Here is an 18,663-nt window from a genome sequence, read left to right as displayed (position 1 = left end):
ATATGTTATTTTAATGTCACATAATAGTTATTCACTTTCACAAAAAATTAGGTCTGAAAAAAAAATTATTTACCTGAAAAAAATGTAATTTAAAGCAAAAAATGGTCAAATTGTCTGGAAGCCAATGAGTTTTTGGGTAATTTAACTGTTTGTTTTGTCTTTTTATAGGTGAAATAATTTTTCCCCGTTCTTTTTTCTTATGGAAGTGAACAACTTCATTAAAACTGCATAATGGCCTGTTCAAAGTCCGATTTTAAAAATCTTTATTTTTCATGATTTTGGGAGACAATACATCTTTAATTTTAAAATAAAGTATATACATTTTATAAGAATAATAAATAATATTTTAAACGACAAAATTTTAAATAGCCCCATTACTACAATTTTACAGGGCTCTATAAAAACCATTTTCCGATTTTTTAATATAGAATACATTATAATAATAATTATTACTGACGACGTAGATATTAAATTGTCAAAGTATGAATACTGATCATATCTGATATTTTCAGGGGTCCCTGATATTATAAAATAGATTAATATGATAGCAATAGAGACGGAGGCATGCTCAGCCATAATAAACTGAACCAATAACAAATGTCAAAGATTCGCGCGCTGTCATCATTTATAGCTTCACCCTGTCTTGCCCTTTTCACGTTTAAACTCCGCCTTCTAATTTAAATGTTAAAACCGAGCCTACTCAAGCGTGGGACAAAATGTTTTAAAAAACGTTTTGTCCCACGCTTGAGTAGGCTAGGCTAACAAAATTCATTTTGTCGCGACAAAATGAATTTTTTCTACACAGAATGAATTTTGTCTACACAGAATAAATTTTGTCTACACAGAATAAATTTTGTCTACACAGAATAAATTTTGTCTACACAGAATACATTTTGTCGCCACAAAATGAATTTTGTCTACACAGAATTTTCGTTACAGAATGAATTTTGTCGCCACAAAATGATTTTTGTTGTTACAGAATGAATTTTGTCTACACAAAATTAATTTTGTCAACACAGAATTAATTTTGTCCACACAGAATGACTTTTGTTTACACAGAATTAATTTTGTCGAGACAAAATGAATTTTGTCCACACAGAATACATTTTGTCAACACAAAATGAATTTTGTCAATACAAAATGAATTTTGTGTTGACAAAATGAATTTTGTATTGACAAAATTAATTATGTGTAGACAAAATTGTAATATTTTGACAAAATTAGCAATGTCCCAAACGGCGCCCCGTATTGTAGAGCTTGATATGCCTACGGTGCATCATAAACGCAAAACAACTTTGGTGGGTAGGGTAGGAACCAACTTAAGTATGACTTGGCTAAACAATTGAAAACCATTAGGCCTACTAATTCAGTTGAGTTAGATAATTTAATATTTATTGACAATTAAATCGACTTTATGATTTTCCCCGAGTAGAGGTGGTTTTCACAAATTGTTTTACATTATATAAACATACACGTCGTAGTGATGTATCGTTACATGTACTGCTATTTCAATCTACTAGGACAGTGATACTGATAGTTTCAACAAAGTATTACATCGCAATGTTTTACTGTGTTTAGTGGTATATTATTTTTAAAACATGAAAACAATTAATATTTTGTTACTAAATGGATAAAGAATATATTTAAAAATTGTTCCTCTTTGCACCCATCCTCTTCCCCATCCCTCAACCCTAATGTTACATTATTATTTCAAAACACAAATTAAGTTTGTTTAAATTTGACTTAAACAATTGGTCTCATTTTTTGACAAGTTTCTCTTTCGGAAGTAATTCCCAGGGTGCTAATTTTTGTTGAGTACATAAATCAGTGTCTATGTATTCGTTCCTGTGTAAACGACATGTATTATTGTACGTACATTTGAAATCGTCAGTTTTTTAACACTGAAATTATTATGTATTCGAGAACCATCTGTGGGCACGACCTAGATGGTACGCGAGCGAAGCGAGCGTACCATTTAGTTTATAATAATTTTGTTTAGTATAATTTGGCCAAAAATAACTAACAAAGATAATTATATTAACTAGACGGTACTGTATGCTCGCGTACCATCTAGGTCGTGCCCACAGATGGTTCTAGAATACATAAGTCATTTTCAGAGTTAAAAAAATGGCTATTTCAAATGTATCACATGACAAAGTTCATTTACAGGAACAAATAAATAGACATTTATTTTTTATTTTTTTTTAATTCAACTGACTCTGAGCTTCTGAGTGAGTGAGTGCTCATTTATGTTTGATTTTAACAAGTTTGATTTTAACAAGTATTATTTAGTATATCAACTTTAAACCACTCAAAAGGATTTCTCTGTGGTACAGTAAGTCATTGGAACATAGGATTTTTACTGATTTTGGGCACAGTTTTCCAGAATTATACACTTTATTCTGAACTTTTCCTAGTCCAACCAAGCACCTTTTCACAATAGCCATCGTGGAAAAAAATAACGTAAACATGTTGCCCCTCAGTCGGTAGTTGTATGAACTAGGCCTACTAAATTTTTCGGTAAAATAATTACATAAAATCACGTTTTTTAGTAAAATATTTTGTGTATTAACATTGTGAAATTCAATCAAATATGATATTAAAAGATTAGTAAATAAAAAATAATATTTATTTAACCTCATTCGAAGAATGTTAATACTCTAGTCCTGAGAGACAACGTGACTTTACGTGGTAGGCCTACAAAAATTATGAGTGCACTGAATTTTTTCCTCGAAAGATTAAAAACAATTAAATTATTAAATATTACTACTTTCCTTTGCTGTGTTAATTGTAATATGTAATTATATATTGTTTATTTTTATGACACAATAAACCAAGACCATGAACTTATGTACTAGGTTCTGCTAGACTAGGACACCACCCTAATCACTACGCGAAATGTCGTAAAAGACGCATGCACTGGGCGTTTCATAGAAATCACCGGCGGCCCAACTTGTCGGCGGCCCAACCGGTCATAACCCGATGATATCTCCAGTTTCTATGGATTTACTGACAGTAAAATTATGTCATCCACCTATTTCTTAGAGCAAGATGTTTCTCCATGGTATATTGACAGTACTGAACAACATACCCAGACAGAAAATGAAACCAAATCGTCGGCGGAACTTCTAAATGAACTTGTTGAATTAAGGAATAATTTTGCCCAATTATCAGCAGCCTTCAAAGAAGTCAGTGAACATAATGTAGTCTTATTAAATCAACTGATTGATAGAAAACAGGAATGCGCCCGAAGTGAAGAGAATGATGCACAGCAAATCAACCAAGACAAAATTGACCATAAGCAAAAAGATGAAGAACAGAAATCACACAAAGAAATAATTGAACAATCGATCCACATTCCAATGATAGTTACACAGAACCAATTTGATCCATTTCTTTGGATGGAACAGCTGATTGTAGTAATAAGTCAGAAGAAACAAATGGAACAACAACAGTCTATGATGAATCTGACTATGCTTCTCATCCATTTGACAGGACACCTACAAAGACAGAACATCGTTCTCATAATCAATCATTTAAACCACATCACAGAAGACTTCAGAAAGGTAAAATTTTAATTATCGGAGACTCTATTCCTAAGCATTTAGATGGGAAGCGGATGTCTAGTCGTATGGAGGTTGTAAACGCCTGTATTGCTGGCAGCAATGTCAAAATATGGCTCAAATTTGTACCTGACATGATTTCAGAAATTCAACCAACCTGTGTAATTTTACATATTGGTATCAACAACAGGAATTCCTGCTCTGCGTATGATTGTGTGCATCTAATCTTTGTTCACTCATCTACACACTGAACAATTCAATAACCATAGCTATCTCATCACTCACTCATGTTCAACCTAAGACCATCAGCAACTCCAATGAAAACCAGCGATGAATACATGAAGTCTAGTCAACTGCATGTTGCAGTATCTATGCTAACAGAATATATCTGCGCCGGACTTGGCGGTCAGACCTCGACAGAACGTCTTCAATTTTAAATCTATTTTCTGTGTTTGTACAGTGGATTTGGGATTTTTATCTATGCCTTGTGGTTTTTGTGGTATCCGTGGAGTTTATTGTGTGAAGGGTGTTGTGTTTTTGTCGTGTTTTGTTATATTTTTAACTGTTATACTGGACATACAATCCCAGGCCCCAAACATGAACCGTGACGCCATATCGCAACAACCTGCATGCAGTGCAGGCGATGTGTGGAATGTTAACACAACAATCAACAATCAAGATGGAATGTCAGGCCTAGGCGGGCCAGGCCCTCGTAGGACTTTCACTCGAGAGGAATTAATTCGCCTACAACCAGATGTAACTCTAAAGCCAATTGATCTTAAAGCGATTCCTATTCACTATATACGCAAAAGGAAGAGAGGATGCAGAGGAGGTATTAAGGCACGGGTAAGAAGAAGGAATTACAATAACTATAGTAGATTTAAACCGGCATTTCCCACGATAATTTTTGGTAATGCTAGATCGTTAAGAAACAAAATGGATGAATTACAAGCGTGTTGTAAATATCAAAATGAATACCGAAATGTGTGTGTGATATGCATATCAGAAACATGGTTTTGCAATACTGATCCGGATGAATTGTTAAGTATTGATGGGTTTTCCTTATTTCGTATGGATAGGAGCAGGGATGTCACCGGTAAAGCTAAAGGCGGGGGGTGTATGTATCTACGTGAATAATAAATGGTGCAGAAATGTTTCGGTAAAGGAACAATATTGTTCTGTTGACATTGAATTGTTGACACTTTCGTTGAGACCGTATTATCTTCCGAGAGAATTTAACAGAATATATATTACTTGTGCGTATATCCACCCAAATGCTAACGACATGATCGCGGCAGAGAAAGTCTCTGAGGTTATTCGCAGGATGGAGAAGATTGCACCAGATGCACCAAACTTTGTGATGGGCGATTTTAACAAGGGCTGCAAGATCAAGAAGTTCCTACCTGAGTATAGACAGTATGTTAAATGTGCTACTAGAAAAGAAAATGTATTAGATAAGTGTTTTGGGAATATTAGTGAAGCCTAAGGCTTATAAATTACCAGGTATAGGAAATTCTGATCATAATTGTATTAATCTTATTCCGAAATATAAACAGAAACTTAAACAGCAGAAACCTATTGTTATAGAAAGATTAGTGTGGTCTGAGGATAAGGTTAATGAGTTAAAAGGGTGTTATGAAGCCACGTTTATGGACTCTTCGGAAACTTTGAATGAGGCTACAGTAGCAATTGTTGAATACATAAAATTCTGTCAAAATCTGATCTTACCCAAAAAGAAAATTAGAATATTTAATAATAATAAGCCTTGGCTCACAAAAGATGTAAGAAAGGAATTACTTAAGAAATATATTGCATCCAAAAACAAATGCAACGAGATGGAAAAGAAAAAGATTCAAAAATGTGTAAATAAGAAAATCAAAGCATGTAAAAAAGAATATGGAGAAAAAATTGAGAACAAATTCAAGTGCCGGGACACCCGTCAGGCCTGGAATGGAGTTAGGAAAATTACAGGTATGGGGAAGAAAAATAATGAAATGGAACACAGTTTTAAACCAAATGATTTTAATATTTTTTATTCTAGATTTGATGAAATAAATTTTAAATGTGAAATGACTGCATCTGCTGAAGGGTTTAAAAATGAAATGAATGATAAAAGTGCAATAAAAATTGATGTAGATGATGTTAAGAAATATATGGAAAGGGTAAATGTTAGTAAAGCAAAGGGTCCGGACGGTATATCAGGGCGTTTGATTAGATCATGTGCCTCTCAGCTTTCACCAATAATAAGCCAGCTTTTCCAGTGTTCACTGAACACGGGGGTGGTACCTGATCTATGGAAGGTCTCTGAGATTATACCTGTTCCGAAAATGTGTAACCCTAAAATCATTAACGACTTCAGACCAGTGGCATTAACATCTATTCTAATAAAGATCCTTGAGAAAATTGTTAGAAGTCAACTAATGTCTGAATGTAGTGATTTTATGGATAATAACCAATTTGCATATCAATGTATAGAGGGGTCAAAGATGCTATTATAACCTTGTTAGACCTGGTGGTTTCACATTTAGATAAGAAGGGGACCTATGCTCGAGGGCTATTCATAGACTTTTCATCTGCATTTAATTTGATGCAGCCTCATATTTTAATGAATAAAATGTCTGAATGGAAGGTTAATCCTTACCTTGCTCTATGGGTTATGATTTTCTTACAAATCGGCTCTACAGTATGTTAAAGTTGGTAAATCTATCTCAGAGATTAGAAGGATCAACACTGGTGCACCCCAGGGGTGTTGTCTGTCACCAAGTTTATTTACAATATATACTAGTGAATGTCGATCTTCATGTAGCATGTGTCATATAATCAAATACGCACATGACATGGTATTGATTGGTCTATTGAAAAATGCTGACGATCGTGTGTATAAGGCTGAATCTATATATAAATTATGGTTAATTCTGACATAGGCGAGCACAATGCAAAAACTTCGGTACAAATCTCCGCCTTGGATACCTACCTTATCTATTCGAGATGTACCGCGAAACGTAGATTTGATAACATTAGTGTGCAGGCCGACGCTATTGTTCCATATTTATATCTTAGGAAGATATTATAAAGAGTTTTTTAACAACATTTATGATTTCAACATTAGATTTTCCTCTCAATTTCAATTCTTCCCGGTCAAAGTAATTTCCGGGTTTAAGATAAGTTCACCTTGTAAATATTTTCTCTCTTTTAAACACAAGGGAGCAGTTAAAATAATAGATTTGACCCTAAAGGTGACTGGAAACAGGCACTTTCCATCAATCAATACAGTGTCCCTTTGGAAGACGAAAAAAAAAATCAGATAGTAGGAGTGGTTGGCCATTAGTCATAGCCATTTCAGTTTTTTGTTTATTTTTATTTTATTATGTTTTATTGGAGAGGCGTTTATTCAAATGAATACCATCCTAATAATTATTAATACATTATTTAATTAAATCATCTCTTGAAACTGCCGTAACAGAGTGGGCCCAAGAAAGAAGACATTACGGCTTGCAACATGGGCAGACATCTCGGTCCTAACGGGGCACAGGAAGATATCCTACAGTTATTCCTGCAAGCTTACTCAATAAAACTCAGCTATCGGGATTTCACTCGAAAAATGTCTTATCATCAAATCTCCCTATGTAATTTTATAATACTATCCCCACAATATATTCTGATTCTTTATGACGTATATTTAATTTGATCTTTATTAATTTGCAGTATAATTTAACTACTGTACCTTCACACACGCGTGGTATGTTTTAAAATAAACAAAAAACTGAAATGGCTATGACTAATGGCCAACCACTCCTACTATCTGATTTTTTTTTTCGTCTTTCAAAGGGACACTGTATTGATTGATGGAAAGTGCCTGTTTCCAGTCACCTTTAGGGTCAAATCTATTATTTTAACTGCTCCCTTGTGTTTAAAAGAGAGAAAATATTTACAAGGTGAACTTATCTTAAACCCGGAAATTACTTTGACCGGGAAGAATTGAAATTGAGAGGAAAATCTAATGTTGAAATCATAAATGTTGTTAAAAAACTCTTTATAATATCTTCCTAAGATATAAATATGGAACAATAGCGTCGGCCTGCACACTAATGTTATCAAATCTACGTTTCGCGGTACATCTCGAATAGATAAGGTAGGTATCCAAGGCGGAGATTTGTACCGAAGTTTTTGCATTGTGCTCGCCTATGTCAGAATTAACCATAATTTATATATAGATTACAACACATTTCAATTGCTGTCCTGCTTAACTTCAAACTAGATTCTAACTCTGTTCTATTTTTAGTGATAACATCTAATTTTAGAGGCCCTCTTTGTTACATTGTGCTGTGTAGTCATTGGTTTAGGAAACCTTGTTACAACCGCTAATGTAGAAAAAGCCAGCTATGTTGAAACAACCGTTAATGTAGAACCATCCATCCGTTATATAATATCTCTTTCTACATAAGCTGGAGGTTTTACTACATTAGCGGTGGATTGTTCTACATTAACGGTTGTTTCAACATAGCTGGCTTTTTCTACATTAGTGGTTGTAATAAGACTTGTAACAACATGATAGCATGAGAATTGTATCTATATTATTATCATTTAGGTTTTTGTGACTTTTATTACCTCCGCCAAGGAGGTTATATTTTCACCCCTGTATGTTTGTGTGTTTGTGTGCGTGTGTGTGTCTGTGAACAGCCTGGAGGCCACAGTTTTTATCCGATTCTCACCAAATTTGGCAACAATGATCTAGGTATGCCCCAAAAGCTCGGACGAGTTCGAATTTGAGGGGAAAAGGTCATAGGTCAAGGTCACAACTAACAAAAAACTATTTTACTGCCTAGAGACCACAGTTTTTATCCGATTCTCACCAAACTTAGCCACAATGATCAATGACACATCATATAATTGTGGTTAAATTTTGGAAGGGTCAGGGTCAAAGATCAAGGTCCACAAAAAGCTAAAAAAAAAGAAATAAGGAAAGAACTAATAAAAAAAAAAAAACCTCAGTGGGACTTGAACCAGCGATCTCAACTGTGAGGGCTGGATACATAACCATTACACCACACTGTCATCCACAACTTTGTAGTGTGCAGTTAACATATTTACACTTAGAACTAATAAAAAAAAATGTAAAAAAAAAATATTCAGGGGGAATTTTATGTAGGGGAAGGCGGAGGTTTGTACTCTCGGAGTATCCTCTAGTTTTATTATATTTTTTTACTCTTTGTGCAATAATAATAATGTACTATAATCTCTGCTTGTGATTTTTAAATCTCTGAATTGAATTAAAACAAAATTCAAGATATACAATACAGCAGCAATAAATTGTTTATTTTGTAGGTAAACAGCAACCCAGTAAATATTATATGTTTTAAATGTGAACAAACTAATTCATACTAATTGCATTTGTGAAATTGTTCACTGATGATATAGTATAAACTTAAATGTTTTTTGCACAAATGAATTTTAATATTTCTTGCCCTATATCTATCTGAGCTGATTGTCCATAGTATCCATAGTCACTAAAAAAGTTAATTAACACTATTTTCTCTATAATTTAATCTTTACATGCATGATTTAAAGTCATATTATTATAATGTCATATTATTATAATTAACAGTATTTTTCTTCACTTATCAGTGACAGATTCTTCAAGAATTAATTGTAATCTACAGGGTTCCTGTTGCCATCTTAATTATCAATACTTGCAAATAATTTCGTTGTGATAATTTATATTAATAAACTATAATTATTAGATTTTCTATATATATTCTATTTTTCTATAAAATGTTGCTTTTATCACATACTGCAATAATTGTTTTCGTGTTGCTCGCTATCTTCTATATATTGTAAAATATGAAATGTAATTTCACTCTTCCCTGCTTCTCAAGATTATATAAACAAAACCCAGGATGTTAAATCATCAGACTTTTCATATTATTATACTAGTGTTAACTTCTTATTAGGTTATATGCATTCATGCATATAACCTCTTGATTTTGTCAGAATCTTTAATTATTTCTTTATTAGGTTATATGCATTAATGCATATAACCTCTTGATTCTGTCAGAATCTTTATTTATTTCTTTATTTATTTATTAGGTTATATGCATGATATGCATATAACTCTTGATTCTGTCAAAATCTTTATTTATTTATTTATTTATTTATTTATTTATTTATTCTTTCCTTAGCACTATTTTGTCCGTGAATTATCTTGGCATCAGTTTCATCTAGCTAAGTCAAGTTTTCAGAGTATATTCCTTATGGCCAGGAATCGATGTGGTTATATTTTCACGATGCGCAATCAAAAATTACGCGGTCTACGCGCGATTTTACGAAATCACGTTTGTAATCATATCTTCACAAGCATGAATCACAATTAAACAAAATTTGGTACTCATAAATTTCAGGTCATATTTCATCATATGGCAATACAATTACGTGCATAGCGCATATAACGCTTGCGTACGCGCGCTTAAAATGTTTAAAATTGTCAAACGTTAATGCGCACTCTTTTTGCCCGATTTCTGTTTTACAATCTTTCTTTAATAATATCATATTTGATTCAGGTTTCAACTCGAAATTGCGTTATACGAGCACGTCAAAAGTGACTGGCTACGCACGTATAAGTTAACAAAATGGTGAAAATATGCTAAATTTTAAAATTAATATATATCGTCAGAATGCAGGGGAACACCTATTTTTTATTTCATTTTCTTGAAGTGTATGTATCATATGTATGATTTATTATCAAATTAAGAGAACAAAAGTTGATTAAGTCATCATTAATTGCATATTAAATTTTAAAAAAATAATTTCGACAATCAAACAAATTATGACATTTTCTTAGGCCAAAATAACAAACTTAACATTAACTTTCTTCCTTCAAAAGTTCATATATTAAAGTTAAAAGTATGTAGTTTGACAGTGCATCATTTGTTTACATTTTAAAGATGTCATCATAGTAAAAAATTATAATTCATTTCGGTATGTAATAATCTATTTGCACCAAAGTGGTTACTGCATAGTAAATACACGGAGGAATTTTTCTACAACTTTTAGTCAGTTGTGTATTGCTCGATGGTCTGTGCTCGTGTCTATGGCATTCAAGGTACCGAGATCGAGTCTCACCTTGGGAAACGAAATAAGATTTTTTTTTATTATCTGTATTGTTTGTTCAAATTTATTTCTTAGTGTATAGATTATACACATGGTTTATAATGAAATCTAGATAAAAATTAACTTATGTCTTTATTATTATGTAACAACAAATGTGGTTTATGACATTATACGCATTTGGATCTTTGATCGGATTGTGATACCGGCTATGGTGTTCGCGTTAGCAAGGTCCTATCATATATTATAAATAATTAAAGATTCTGAGAAAATCAATCAATCAATATATATTTTAAAAATCAATTATCTTTATTTAAATCAATGCATATAACCTATAATTCGTCATAGTGACGAATTAAATCTAGTTTATTTATTCTTTCCTTAGCACTATTTGTCCGTCAATTATCTTGATATCAGTTTCATCTAACTAAGTCAATTTTTCAGAGTATATTCCTTATGGCCAGGAATTGATGTGGTTATGTTTTCACGGTGCGCAATCAAACATTACGTGGTCTACGCGCGATTTAACGAAATCACGTTTGTAATCATATCTTCACAAGCATGAATCACTTTAAACAAAATTTGGTACTCATAAATTTCAGGTCATATTTCATCATATGGCAATACAATTACGTGCGTAGCACATATATTGCATGCGTACGCGCGCTTAAAATGTTCAAAATTGTCAGAATTAATTTTCGATGAAATTAGAGTACGTTTCAGGCAATTTTAAGCGTTTAAAAAATTGCCATAAGTGCGCAGATTTTTGCACGCGCACTGCGCGTCAAACGTTATTGCGCACTGTTTTTGTCCGATTACTGTTGTATAACCTTTCTTTAACAATATCATCATATTGTATTAACTTTTCAACGCCAAACAGCGTTATACGAGTACGTCAAAAGTGACAGGCTACGCACGTGTAAGTTAACAAAATGGTGAAAATATGCTAAATTTTAAAATTAATATATATCGTTAGAATGCTCGGGAACACTGATTTTTTATTTCATTTTCTTGAAGTGTATGTATCATATGTATGATTTATTATGAAATTAAGAGAACAAAAGTTGATTAAGTCATCATTAATGGCATATTAAATTTACAAAAATTAATTTCGACAATCAAACAAATTATAACATTTTCTTAGGCCGAAATAACAAACTTAACATTAACTTTCTTCCTTAAGAAGTTCATATATTAAAGTTAAAAGTATAGTTTGACAGTGCATCATTTTTAAAAATCTTTAAAGATGTCATCATAGTAAAACATTATAATTCATTGCGGTATGTAATAATCTATCTGCACCAAAGTGGTTACTGCATAGTAAATACACGGAGGAATATTTCCATAATTTTTAGTCAGTTGTCTATGGCTCGGTGGTCTTTGCTCGTGTCTATAGCATTCAAGGTACCGAGTTCGAGTCTCACCTTGGGAAACGAAACGAAATAAGATTTTTTTTAATTATTCGTATTGTTTGATCAATTGTATTTCTTAGTGTATAGATTATACAGATGATTTATAATGAAATTTATTTAAAAACACAAAATGTGGTTTATGACATTATATACGCAGAAGGATCTTTGATCGGATTATGATACCGGCTATTGTATTTGCGTTAGCAAGATCCTATCATATATTATAAATAACTAAAGATTCTGAGAAAATCAATTAATCAAAATATCTTAAATCAATCAATTATCTTTATTTAAATCAATGCATATAACCTATAATTCGTCATAGTGACGAATTAAATCTAGTTTATTTATTTATTCTTTCCTTAGCACTATTTGTCCGTCAATTATCTTGATATCAGTTTCATCTAACTAAGTCAATTTTTCAGAGTATATTCCTTATGGCCAGGAATCGATGTGGTTATGTTTTCACGGTGCGCAATCAAACATTACGCGGTCTACGCGCGATTTAACGAAATCACGTTTGTAATCATATCTTCACAAGCATGAATCACTTTTAAACAAAATTTGGTACTCATAAATTTCAGGTCATATTTCATCATATGGCAATACAATTACGTGCGTAGCGCATATAACGCATGCGTACGCGCGCTTAAAATGTTCAAAATTTTCAGAATTTATTTTCGATGAAATTAGAGTACGTTTCAGGCAATTTTAAGCGTTTAAAAAATTGCCATAAATGCGCAGATTTTTGCACGCGCACTGCGCGTCAAACGTTATTGCGCACTGTTTTTGTCCGATTACTGTTGTATAACCTTTCTTTAACAATATCATCATATTGTAATAACTTTTCAACGCCAAACAGCGTTATACGAGCACGTCAAAAGTGACAGGCTACGCACGTGTGAGTTAACAAAATGGTGAAAATATGCTAAATTTTAAAATTAATATATATCGTTAGAATGCTCGGGAACACCAATTTTTTATTTCATTTTCTTGAAGTGTATGTATCATATGTATGATTTATTATGAAATTAAGAGAACAAAAGTTGATTAAGTCATCATTAATGGCATATTAAATTTACAAAAATTAATTTTGACAATCAAACAAATTATAACATTTTCTTAGGCCGAAATAACAAACTTAACATTAACTTTCTTCCTTAAGAAGTTCATATATTAAAGTTAAAAGTATATAGTTTGACAGTGCGTCATTTTTAAAAATCTTTAAAGATGTCATCGTAGTAAAACATTAAAATTCATTGCGGTATGTAATAATCTATCTGCACCAAAGTGGTTACTGCATAGTAAATACATGGAGGAATATTTCCATAATTTTTAGTCAGTTGTGTATGGCTCGGTGGTCTTTGCTCGTGTCTATAGCATTCAAGGTACCGAGTTCGAGTCTCTCCTTGGGAAACGAAACGAAATAAGATTTTTTTTATTACCCGTATTGTTTGTTCAATTGTATTTCTTAGTGTATAGATTATACAGATGATTTATAATGAAATTTATTTAAAAACACAACTGTGGTTTATGACATTATATACGCAGAAGGATCTTTGATCGGATTATGATACCGGCTATTGTATTTGCGTTAGCAAGATCCTATCATATATTATAAATAACTAAAGATTCTGAGAAAATCAATCAATCAAAATATCTTAAATCAATCAATTATCTTTATTTGAATCAATGCATATAACCTATAATTCGTCATAGTGACGTATTAAATCTAGTTTAATTTAATATCATGGTATTTAAAAGAATAACATTGACAATGTAGACAAATATTATATAAAATACAACAATTACATAATATATGTAATTTAAAAATGAATTTATTTCAACATATTGTGTACACTTGTATAGTCCAGGTCAGGGATTGTTGTTCTTATAATTTGCCTAGATTTTATATATTGGATACTTTATAAAATTTAATAACTAAATATTTTTACCAACAGTTATTATGGAAAGCTTCCAACCAATACTGTCAGTAGTCACTGGAATAATAGAATCTCACATGTAGCTGACATGAATGAAAAAACTTTGTATATTTATCCAAAGGTATGCAGTATTGATAGAATCTGAGATGCAGTGTAATAATCTTTGAGGTAAGTCAGTTGCCACAATTTATCTAGCACTTGATTTATTCTTAACTGGATTGGGATTGAACATTTATATATATATATATATAATAAACACCACAGGCACATGAACAAATTCTTAGCTGCCCGGTGATATACATATTGAAAAATTATTAATTAATTTAAAAAATAAGGAAATCTGTGAGAATGAGCCAAGATTCGAACCCGGAAACCTTCTGCTTGACATGCAGATGTCCTAACCATTAGACCACTGGGGTTTTTATGGTGTTGTTCAAACCCAATTGGATAGAGACTCTTTACACTCTTGACGTGGTACAGCAGAATAGCACTAGTCCCTAAATTGTACGCATGCTCAACAGAAATCAAAATGTTACGCCAATCAGACTGCGCATACGATTTCTACATGGGTTATGTGGTTTGGTCTTGCAGAAAAGTATCATAAACATATCAAACAGCGGCTAAAGTTTTGATGGCGATGTAATGAAAAATCTTAACTGTGACGCGACATGGTGATATGCATCAAAGGGGAAACCTGGACTGCGCTGAATTTGGTGGATCATCACAATGCAATTTCCAGGGACCTAAAGGTCTATATATCAAAAAATGTTCTTCCCACAGCCCCAACAATGGTGGGTTTGATGTGGCAGACTATTTTATATTTGCTTTATTACGTTGGTCCAGGTAGTTTGGGCTGCGGTTTAGTCTTGGGAATCGGATTTTAGGCAGTGAAATAAAATGTTTGCAAATCGGTGCCTTAAAATAGAAATTTTAAAAATAATACAGAATAGATAGAAAGATATCAAATGTGTCTATTGTCCCCCTGAAAAAACAGTTCTGAACAACATTTTTGTTAAGTATGCCATTTTAATGTAACATAATATTTATCCTCTTTGACCAAAAATTGGATGGAAAAAAAAATGTAAATGTATTTACCTGAAAAAAACTGTAATTCAAAGCAAGAGTTTTTGGTTGAATTTAAACCAATTTATTTTGTTATTGTATAAGTGAAAACATTATTTTTTTTCTACGGAAATGATTAACCTTATTATGTTTTTGGGGACAATACATCTTTAAAGATCAAGATTTCATTTATAATTGCTTAATTTTGTCAACTAAATTATTTGGATGCATTAATAGCTTGTGTGCGAACGTAAACTCAATTACACATACAACCTAAATTGGGCTAAATCAAACGAACTGTTTGAACGACAACAATTTACACATCAAGGTCAAATTTCATGGTTGAGTTACCCCAGTCAAAATTGCACTGTGATGTTATTACCGTTACCCCATATTCGGCAGTGACGCCTAGGCACCGTTGCACTCCGAACAGATAGATTTGTTTTCACATTTTATAGGTATTTAATAATTAAATATTTTGACATTATTTGATAAATTGTTCACTACTGCTAGTCTTCGTGGGTTTTTAGAGATTACAGCAATCCCTAATACAACATCCAACCCATCATCTTTTTTATTTATTCGTTTAAGGAATTTACCATTTTTATCAAATAGTTGTAGTTTTTTATAACTGGATACTATTATATTCCAATACATATCTATGGTTACACCTTGAGGACCCCAGACTTTACCATCTTCTTTACCATAGGTTACAAGGATCTTTATTAGCTTGCCATTGCCATCAAACATTTGTATTCTATTATTGTGATAATCAGCAATAATCAAATAACCTTCCTTTGTTAAAGAAACATCTCTTGGTTCTTTCATTTGACCTGGTTCACTACCTTCAGAACCTATCTTACCCAGTAGACTACCATCATCAATATTGAATTTAAACACACAGTGACATTCACGATCTGCTACATATAAGATCCTGGTCATTTGGTTTACTGTCAATCCTTCTGGTTCTTTTATTACTCCTTTCCCAAAGGTTCTTATTTTACAAAATAGGTTATCACACATTACAGAACATTTTTCATTTATGTCACTAAAGACCATAAATTTATTGCCTATTTGATGCATGCAATTGACCTTTACATTTTGTGGTATTTCTATTCTAGAAACAAAACTACCTGATTGATCAAACTTTATTAAATCTTTACTGTAGCTTGACACTAGCATACATCCATCAGTATCCAATACTACATCTGTCACATTGTTTTCTTTATCATGTTCTTTGTAGTCCGGTATGTTTTCTATGCTAGTTACAAGTCCAATAGGTTCCACCTTGATACTCACTGGTGAACCTATGACATGTAACATAGTTCCATCAATGATATCCATCTGCCAATCACCTTCCATATTGCATCTACCTGATATTGTGTACTCTCCATTTCTGTGTTCTATTTCAGTGGCGGATTCCTCACCTGATGAATTGCTTAGTGTGACTGTTAATTTACCAACATCACTCTCTGCTAAACTTGATACTCTCACACTAAATAACTGTCCTTTTTCAATTGAAATGTTCTCATCTTCTTTATTAACCTTGTGTACACCACTAACAGTGATGAGTTTACCAACACCTTCATGATTCATTAACTTATCCAGGTCTGGAGATGGAACAAACTTTGGTGTGATAATTGTCCTAGTAAATGATGTCTCCAATTCATCAGCCAAAGACTCTTTCCCAACAGCAGTGATAGTTGTTTGGTATGAAGCAAGATTTTCTGTTTCTTTTGGTTTGTTCATCATTTTATTGATTGAGTCCAACATTTTGTTTACTTGTGTCAATTTTGATTCAATATTTTTAACTTGACTATCAATGACTTCAGTTTGTTGTTCATAAATCTGTGTAAGATTGGCCATCATTACTTTTGATTCATTTTGTACCTTTCTGATTATGGATTTCCTATGATTTTCAATCGCTCTTCTGTTTAATTTCAAATTAGATTCAAACTCTGATTTGTCATTAGTGATAACATCTAATCTTTCTTTTAGTCTTTCTTTAATGCCTTCAGCTATCTTCATAGTTTCAGTAACAGTTTGATTAACATCATTCAAAGCTGTCTTGATTGGGATGACATCATGTTTATTTGTGTAACAATGAACAATATGTTTGCAATTTTCACATGCAGTAAGTTTACATGTAGGGCAATAATACTTCAGTTTTTGCTCAGGGTGATGTGGACAGTTTAGCAAATCTTTACTTTGTTCTTCTACATTTGTGTCTAGTGTGTATAGTGAGTGATTCTTCAGTGCAGGAAACATTTCATGCTGTTGGATGCATTGCCCACACAAATACATTTTACACTCAGAACAATGGTATTGTGGTTGATCATTACAACTCGAACAGATTTCAGGTTTTTCAGATTCAATCTTCTCAACACAATCAATTAGATAACGTATTGTTTCATTGCACTTCAGATGTTTCAAATCATCAGTTCTTAAATTGTATGTCTGGCGGCATTCTTGACATTGTATCTTGCCATTTACTTTCATCAATTTTTGCAGGCAGTTAAGACAGTAAGTATGATCGCATTCAAGTGTCTTTGGATCTGTGAGTCTTTCTTGACAGATTGAACATTTCAGATCTGTTTGATCAAAAACCTTCCGTTCTGTTTTAGCAGACATCTGTAAAATTTGTAATTGTAATAACTTTTCTGTCAGATTTTTTTTTTTTCAGATTAAATATTAATTATAAAAATGTTAGATGGAAATAATAATAATAATAATATGAACAATGTAGATTAAATTAAAATAAAGTAACTTTATTTGACAGTTAAAATGAGTCTAATTGCAAAATATATTGTGATCCAACTTGCCTAGTTTATTAATTTGGTAGAGATGTCGATAATAAAACCCTATGGTCTCCTAGATTTTCCCCTCATGATACTAAATAACAGCTGTTTTTTAAACATAAAAGCAGTTTTCTAGTTAAAATGAAACTATTAAATGAAAATATTATATTTACCTTTCTGTTTGTAGGGCTTGTTGTGGCTTGTCTAGTTTCGTCTGAAGAGGTAAAAAGCAAATACCTGTTAATAATGTGTTTATAATTGAGGGATCTGAATCGTCAGGTAATACCCACTATATTTTTTAGGCAATAATATAAATATTACTTCGTGATTCAACATATAAATTTTTTTCAGATAGATTTATTACATTTTTAAAGAAGTTGTTGGAAATTTGTGAAACAATACAAGCATATTAAAACAGATTTAAACAAAAATACAGTGTTTTATCCCAATAATTGTCAAGTTTGTGGGCATATCATTCCTGGATTCATTACTTTGGGGCCCTTCTTTAAAACCTAAAAATTGCATTTCTGTAGTGTAAGTATATGTCACAACAAAATCATTCTGGCCAAAACTGAAAACAGGTCCAGTTAGGTTAAAACTCGTCCGGCCTTTAAAATCGCTTATATATTCTTTAAAATGTCCAAAATGGTTGAAGTAAACTGTGCTTAAAGTAAATATTACATAGATAGAGATTTGAAATGCGTGACAGCCTACAACATTTTTGTTTGGACACAAAATATTTGAACACTCTCACACGTAAAAGTCATGATAAATGGCACCT

At 32.3% G+C, this 18,663-nt stretch overlaps 1 long non-coding RNA gene across 2 annotated transcripts in view; it reads left to right on the top strand.

Moving 5' to 3' along the window:
- Positions 1-18,663, top strand: part of LOC140046493 (uncharacterized) — a 40,840-nt gene that overhangs the window by 20,276 nt on the left and 1,901 nt on the right. For both annotated transcript variants that reach the window (XR_011844798.1, XR_011844797.1), the window contains exons 2-3: positions 14,041-14,190; positions 18,070-18,161. This is a non-coding gene — a long non-coding RNA (uncharacterized lncRNA). The remainder of the gene's footprint in view (positions 1-14,040; positions 14,191-18,069; positions 18,162-18,663) is intronic.

This window comes from Antedon mediterranea, chromosome 4 (assembly GCF_964355755.1).
Source record: "Antedon mediterranea chromosome 4, ecAntMedi1.1, whole genome shotgun sequence".
Taxonomy (NCBI): Eukaryota; Metazoa; Echinodermata; class Crinoidea; order Comatulida; family Antedonidae; genus Antedon; species Antedon mediterranea.
The sequence above is the reverse complement of the archived record's forward strand: the minus strand, read 5'-3'. Positions and strand labels throughout refer to the sequence as shown.